An 854-nucleotide genomic window follows, 5' to 3' on the forward strand; every position below is an offset into this window, starting at 1 on the left:
CGGCGTTCGGAGCTCGGAGTTGGAAGAAAAGTGAATTTGAAATCAATGCAAGGGTTTGAGTTTCTTCCCCAAGCTCTTCCCTCTTTTTTCTGAGTTTCAGCATTCCTTGCATGAATGGGGAGAGAGAATGAGCTGAGCTCATTTGTTTAAATGAGCGGGTTGGGCTCACGGGCCCGGTTTGGACCCGGTTCGGCCTATTCGGCCTAATCTTGGGCCAAATTCTTTAAAATTAATTAGTGTCAAAATTATTATTTTAATTATCTCTATTCCATAAAACTATAAAATTCATATTTTGAAAATTTTTATTAAAATTTAATTTATTGATTAATTATTCGCTAATTTTACGAAATTTACAATGACAGCAAGACATGGCAGCGCTGGGGAGGGGGTTTGGATTAGAAGTGAGTGTAATTAGGGTTAAAAGGGAGGGGATGATTAAAATGTTAAATGGTAGGGTTAAAAGTCTTTTTTAACTTGAGTTGGGGTGGTTTTTTTTTTAATCCTCAGTGGGCTAAAAAATCAGCCCATTGTTCAAGTTGTTCAGATTCTCCAATGTCTACCTAGAGAAACTGATATATATTATATTGAAATTTAGACTATTGATACGTAGATCTTTTTACCTATCTCATACATAATTATTTTAAGTCTTTTTCTATTATTTACTCTCTGACCACCTTCTATCTTATCTACTTTTTTGACAAATATTCTACTAATTTTCTTTCTACATGTTCAAATCATCTAAGATGAAATTCTAAAAATAATATTTTTTACAAAATCACTAAAAGAAAATAGGCCAAAAGCGTGGCCAAAAAGGATCAATGGTTACGCTTTTATGAGAGTGGCGATTGATTAGA

Source organism: Arachis hypogaea, chromosome 6 (genome assembly GCF_003086295.3).
Source record: "Arachis hypogaea cultivar Tifrunner chromosome 6, arahy.Tifrunner.gnm2.J5K5, whole genome shotgun sequence".
Lineage (NCBI taxonomy): Eukaryota > Viridiplantae > Streptophyta > Magnoliopsida > Fabales > Fabaceae > Arachis > Arachis hypogaea.